The sequence below is a fragment of the Sinocyclocheilus anshuiensis genome, unplaced genomic scaffold, assembly GCF_001515605.1.
Source record: "Sinocyclocheilus anshuiensis isolate Anshui unplaced genomic scaffold, SAMN03320099.WGS_v1.1 scaffold1558, whole genome shotgun sequence".
NCBI classification, from domain to species: Eukaryota; Metazoa; Chordata; class Actinopteri; order Cypriniformes; family Cyprinidae; genus Sinocyclocheilus; species Sinocyclocheilus anshuiensis.
Window position 1 is genome coordinate 280452 of NW_015542412.1, and position 6467 is coordinate 286918.

At 34.7% G+C, this 6467-nt stretch overlaps 1 protein-coding gene across 3 annotated transcripts in view; it reads left to right on the plus strand.

The window, feature by feature from the left end:
• LOC107693410 (regulator of G-protein signaling 3-like) overlaps window positions 1-6467 on the plus strand; it is a 176254-nt gene that overhangs the window by 89690 nt on the left and 80097 nt on the right. The gene's annotated exons all lie outside the window — the stretch shown is intronic.

Below are 6467 nucleotides of genomic sequence, written 5' to 3' on the forward strand. Positions count from 1 at the left end.
CTTTCAAAATCCTTCATCACTTGAATTAAGATGATCAAATTTGAACACATCCACCACAAAATCAGACTTTAGTACCGCCTTTTATTTTGAGATTGATCTGAAGTTCAATGCAGATTTAAAATCATAAGAAATAGTTTACTGATACTGTTTTTGAAATAACTACAGGAAACACTGCATCTAACAATGCTTTGGATTTTTTTTTAAAGTACAATAGTTAATTTTTTTGGCAAATGGATTACCATTTGTCTTTATTTTTACTACAAATTCCATGGTTAAACTATGGTTAGTGTAGCCAAAACCATGGTTAATAATTTGTGGTTACCATGGTTAGGTAAAATCATTGTTAATTTCCGTAAGGGTTGTGTTGTTGTCTGCCCTAGCTCCCCCTAAACCTATTATAAACGATATGATTATTTGTCTGCTAAATTACTACTGTAATTTTACAGCAGATAATGGTGTCCTTTAGTATACAGTATTTTGAGTGATGATTGATGAGCAATGGGCTGCTGCTGCTTAACTAAGTAAACAAAGACAAAACTATATTTACAGACCCTAGTCCATATCGCATTTTGATTCAATTGTACTGACCTACTTTTGATTTATTCATCCAAATGTTGCATATTCCGTGACATTCCGCGTTATAGGAATTCCAACCAGTCTGTGTTTTCCGCATCGCTGAAATCATAGGGCCGTATGTCTCATATTTTAGAGTAGTCAGAGCAATTTGGGAAAGAAATCAATTAAATCTGTATGTAGATGTGTGTAAATATTTAAATGTAACCCCCTTTGTAATCGTTAACATTTTCATAAGTAACTGTTATTTAATTACACATTTTTTCTTAGTAACTATAACTGATTACAGTTACATTTATTTTGTAATGAAATTTCGTAATGCCGTTACATGTAACTAGTTACTCCCCAACACTGGCTATTGAGCAATGCAAAAGCTGCTGATAATACTGAAGGATCTTATATATGGGTGCTGTGATAGGTGTCGCATCCCTATAGGTAGACACGGAGCAGCTGAGAATCAGCTGATGCACCCGTGACTCACGTGACCTGCCAGAACTAACGCTACATGCTACACTTGATGTTTGTTATAAACAAATCCATCAAGACATTTTTAACTTCAAACCATTGCTTTTGCGTGGCTAAAATATGAGTCCTTATCAGTAATATTGCTTTGGATTACTTGTGGATTATTGTGATGTTTTTATCAGCGGTTTGGTCTTTTATTTGATGGCACCCATTCACTGCAGAGGATCCATTGGTGAGCAGGGTATGCAATGCTACATTTCTCCAAATCTGTTCAGATAAAGAAATAAACTCATCTATGTATTGAATTGCTTGAGGGTGAGTGAATTGTCAGTAAATTTTCATTTGTGGATGAGCTATTCCTTTAAGGCCTTTAGTCTCTCCATTTTCTGGGTCACACACTCAATGACTGCATGAGTACGGGTGACTCAAGATTACTGTCAGCATACTGAAGGCTGCAAGGAAATTGTTCTGAAGTGCTGACATCTGTTGTACTATTAGCTGTCAGTCCATAGACATCACAGTCTGTGGCACAATTTTCACTCTGAACAGCATGAACACACTGGGTAATAATCTCTTTCTGGATCGTGTTGCTCATCCAATTGTCTCCTATTATCACTCATTCTCTTTTGATACGTTGATTGTAGGTACAGTATATTTCAAAATCAACTTCTACAGCATCAACTAGAAAAGCTTTAATGTTGCTTTGTTCATCACACAAAGTGATCATGTTGCTTCAGACTTGGATTAAACTACTGGTTCTTTTTGGAGATGTATGATGTCACATGAACATGGTGGCACTCTGTTAATGATAAACAATCACTTTTGAGGAAACAAATGCATCAGTGAGTGAATGTTTTGACACTAAATCTGTTTGGCAAATGTTTGCAGAGACAAGTGTATAAAAGGGTAAATGTTCCTTCCGGTTGATATTCGTACACCTGCAAAACAAATGCTAGTATGGCCATTTTTTATGTGTTCTGAGTCTTCGGTCAACAGAATGCTGATATGGTTGGAAGTCTGTGATATTTAGTAGAAATATCCCACATTGATTGGAACACAGAATTAGTCCAATAGGCTTTGAGTCAGATCTCGCACCTGCTATCATTTATTCCTCTGCTCTCCATTGACATGAAAGAGAAGGTGCGTGTTGATCACAGATGCTTTTATCAGCCTTTGAATCAGCTTTGACTCCTTTTCAATCATTTTCTCTTCCCCTCTTTTGCTTTATGGCTCTCTCCACCTCTCTGTTCCATCCTTCTGTCTGTCTGTGGGTTTCCAGACGGGGTTTTCAAGAAGGACTCACTGCAGCTGTGAAACGAGGCGTAAATCAGTGTAAATGTCTGTGTGTGTGTCTTGGATATGGCTGCACTTCTCAAAGTGACCCAAAATGAGTTACAGGTTTTTTAGACAGCAGGGGAAAAACAATAGCAAAAGTAAATAATAAAATTAAGCCAGCCATAATCATGCTGTCATGATATCATTCAGTCTGGACTTTGTTTTGGTTTGGTCTTGTCCTCTATAGAGTTTGTTGTCATGGTTGTTGATTTGATTTAATTATTTAGTTCAGGTGTGTGTCATTAATTAGCGTTATTTATATGTTTGTCTGTTTCTGTTCATTGTTGTCTGGTCTCGTCTAATTTGGATGTGTTGTTGCTGTTCTCTTTATGTGGATTATTTGCCTGTGGACTATCTTCTGCATTTATCTTTGTTCTTGTGTGTGTTCTAGAACAGAGATCCATGACACATGCATTGCTATAGTGAATAAAAAAGACCAATCAGCTTTTAAAAGGGAGGATAAAACCCATACTTTTTGTCACTGACGTCAAAGGTAGTGCATCCATTCCTGGCACAAATGCATGTGTCACATAACCGGCCAACTTATTTAAAGTTGCATGATGTGTGGCCATACCAAATGTGAAATCCTTTGTAGGATGATTGAATAGAAATATTATATTTTTACAGAGGGGTCTGTCAAGTCATTTGTGTAGGGAGAATAGTGAAGTGAAGACAGCTGATGCCTCAGTGTTGGTGGTCAGTGGTGCTGTTGTGAACTTTTGTGAGCAAATTTAGAATGCCATTTGGGACACTAATTATAGAGCTTCTGAGAACTTCTAAATATGACAGCTTCCTGCCTACACCGGTCATGACAGATATTTTCCAGAATATACTGTAAGTCACCTGTTATTTAGCATCTGAAACATATTTATATTCCAAAGCTACATATATATTGCAATTAACATCAAGCACACAAAACATGTGTAAAGTGCACACATCTGGATTTGTCGAATGAGAGAGGTACTTAAACCCAAGTTTATCTGTATAGCACATTTCCCACACAGCGACAGATTCAGTTCAATCTTAAATAAATTTGTTTAGGCTTGGTGTTTAGGATAAATATTGTTTTTAATAAATGGTACCGTAATTTGTTTGTTTTATACTTTTGTTTTTCATTCCTGTTCTGAGTACCATTAAATTTAAAGGATTTTTTAATTAATTATTTTTTTTTTTTGTGGTGTGAGGGAGTTTATAAATATTTCTTTTTTTTCTTTCTTTATAATGATTTCTTTATGTAATACTAAAATACAACATATATTTTTTTCCTCTCTCAACAATGCAGTTTTGACTTTGACGCCGCAATTTATATTCAGGTGCGACTTATTTTCCAGGAAATGCAGCAGTGCATTCTAGGTTCCCATGGTCCAGGAAAACCCTACCCTATTATTTCCTGAAATTAATATAATCTTAAATGTCAAAGATCATGTCAATTTTCAAATGTCCTTGAACATTCATTGGTCAAAGACTGACACAAACACAAGGGCAGCTGGATTAACGGCCATGTGGAGACTCATGGGAAATGTCATCTAACTGTCATTTCCTTCCATACATGTTTCATTTCATTGTGCGGTGTAATGATGCTAATGCTGCCTGTGGTCTACCTACAAACTCAGTGTGTTCTGTCTGCTCTCAGTGAACACAGGCTCAGTTACTGTTTGATTTATTTACTTTAATTCCCTGGCGTTTGAAGACAAAAACATTAAGAATGAGATGTTGCACTTTAATTGCATAAAACTGTCACTGTATGCATACATTTGTAATTCAGTAGTAAATGTTGCATTTTTGCAACTGTAACCATTCTAATAGTCTAAAAAGTAATTCGTTATTAGAATTATTTCATTTCTGTTTCAGACATGCATCAGTTAATAAGATAAAAACTCAGACAGACAGAGGGCAGTTGCATGATGATAACAGTGTGTTTTTTCAGTCCAAGCAATGGCTGTGCTATAACATAATAATATATGAAATTAAATTTAGCATGCTAATATACAGTACTGTTAGCTACTAAATTGACTTATTCTAGTTAAACAGACTTGTTCTTATTTTGTTGTTCATGATTGTGTGGAAAAGTTTTCTTCAGTTTAATTAAGTTACTGAAATAGATTTTTTAATCGAACATCTCACAGTAGGTAGTGAAATGTCAAGAGGAATGTGAGAGAAATTTTGTTCTCATTTGACATTTTAGAAGATCAAGTCATGCTAAGAAGTTTTAATGTTAAGCATTTGGTAACACTGTCCTCTTTGAGTTCACTTTTTAGATATATTTTCATAATGTTGACTTTATTCTTAAAATGTTGCTGCTTTAAGCTTGCTGACATATATGCACATGAACTGCATATTAACTGATATGCACCATGATGTTATTTTTGAGTCAACTTCAGTTATGCATTTACCTAACTGGACAATTAAACTGTCGCTTTCTGTTCTGTGTGATTGTTCAGAATGTTTGCAAGAACTCAAGGTTGACATACTTGCTTATTTGAACTAAATAATTGTAAATGTCTTTCATAAAACTGTCATTTTAAAACCAAAGTTTACTGACATGTAATGAGAACAATTGGTTTCATCCTAACACAACAAAATAATCCTCTTTCAATTTTGTAACTTTAGCAGGCAATTAATCAAATAGAAAAAAATGTAGGGCATGTTTCAGATTACCATTGGAGCTGGTGAATGAAATGTTGCACCTGTACTTGCCCAATTGTACACAATAATGCCAGTTACTTTATACATCAGTAATGGTTTTCTTGAGAAAATTCCTTACAGTATCACTGAATTGGCTGTTAACCTTTTTTAAATGGTGAAGTTTGTATTTTGGCTGCCTCTGCCGAGACAAGGCCTCTGTTTATCACATGACAGACAATGATGTTCTGAACACATAATACATGTGCAGATGGTGTCACTGTTTTTTTTTTTTACAAATTTGTGTTTTTGTAGTATACACAGAGATGATAACAGTATAATTTTCAAAAACTTGCACTTTGAAATCCATTTTCAGATGTCTGCATTTTCAGGCCCCCAAAATGCCATTTTCGTGTAAGTGAATGGCCAAAAAGCATAAAAAGTTTTCAGTTAAGACTTAAAGTGATAGTTCACCCAAAAATGAAAATTCTGTCATCATTTACTTACCCTCTGGTTGTTCCAATTCTGTATGAGTTTCTTTATTCTGCAGAACACAAAAGAAAGACATTCTTACAGGTTTGGAACAACTTGAGGGTGAGTAAATGATGACATAATTTTCCTTTCTTTCTTTTTCTTTCTTTCTTTCTTTCTTTCTTTCTTTCTTTCTTTCTTTCTTTCTTTCTTTATTTTTTTCTTTCTTTATTTTTTGAGTGAAATATCATGTGTCTGTGGCTATACTTTTGGAACAGTTAATGTTTAATGTGTGTTTCAGTGTTTAATAAACAGTGTTGGGAGTAACGCATTACAAAAGTAATAATATTATAGTAGTATATTACTTTTTGCTGTAACGCAGTAATATAACGCATTACTAATAAAATTTGGGTAATATTATTACTCGTTACAATCTCAGTAACGCAAGTTACAACAACATATTTTAACTCAAAATTAAGTGGTGAATTTACCAACACCGCAAAACAGCACCAGAGAAAAAATTCCACGAGTAAAATGGTTCGTTCGTTCTGTTGCTGTAATTAAGATGGTTGCGATGACTGCAGAGAAGGATTCTACATTTGTGAGATGGACACACTCCTGTTATTTTCAGTTCATTGGAGAAAAGGATAAGAATGCATAGTCAGGTGCAATATGTGCAACACCAAACTCTCAATATGGAGAAATAGCACAAGTAAAACCTGGAAACACCTGGACTGGTGCCACTAACATTAAGCTATAGGAGAGAGCTGTGGGGTCGGAGAAGAGAAAAAAATATGGCGGATAAGCGCAGACAAGCAACAAAAATTAAGTTGAATTAAACATAACAAAATCTGTTTTTATTAAATCATAGTCTATATATAAAATGAATGAATATGCTAAATATTTGACTTAAATAGCCTAATTAACAGATTAACAAAACGAAAGGAAAAGACTGAGAGATATGCTGCTGAGTTTGGTTCATAGGCTATTTGTGTGGCGCG